This window comes from Propithecus coquereli, unplaced genomic scaffold, assembly GCF_000956105.1.
Source record: "Propithecus coquereli isolate 6110/MARCELLA unplaced genomic scaffold, Pcoq_1.0 Scaffold544, whole genome shotgun sequence".
Lineage (NCBI taxonomy): Eukaryota > Metazoa > Chordata > Mammalia > Primates > Indriidae > Propithecus > Propithecus coquereli.
In genome coordinates, this window is record NW_012151330.1 from 940,627 (window position 1) to 940,914 (window position 288).

Consider the following 288-nt stretch of genomic DNA (forward strand, 5'->3'; position numbering starts at 1 on the left):
AGTTTGCCCACTTTTAAGTGTTTTCATGAGAAGTTCGCTTTATGCTGCTGTCAGGAGTCCAGAAGTGAATAAAGGAGACTTAACGATGATTGAAGTGTATGATCAGCTTTTCAAGGAAACTGCAGAAAAACTTTATGTTTAAAAGAAAGAGGACAAGATATGCCAGGCCCTCAATTTCTTAGCTCCTGGGGTGGGAGGGCGGCTCTCACGGTCGCTGGAGCGCAGCCGCCCGCCGGCCCGTGGGGGGTGGCCGGGGTGGGGGCAGCGGAGCGCAACGGCTGCCACCCC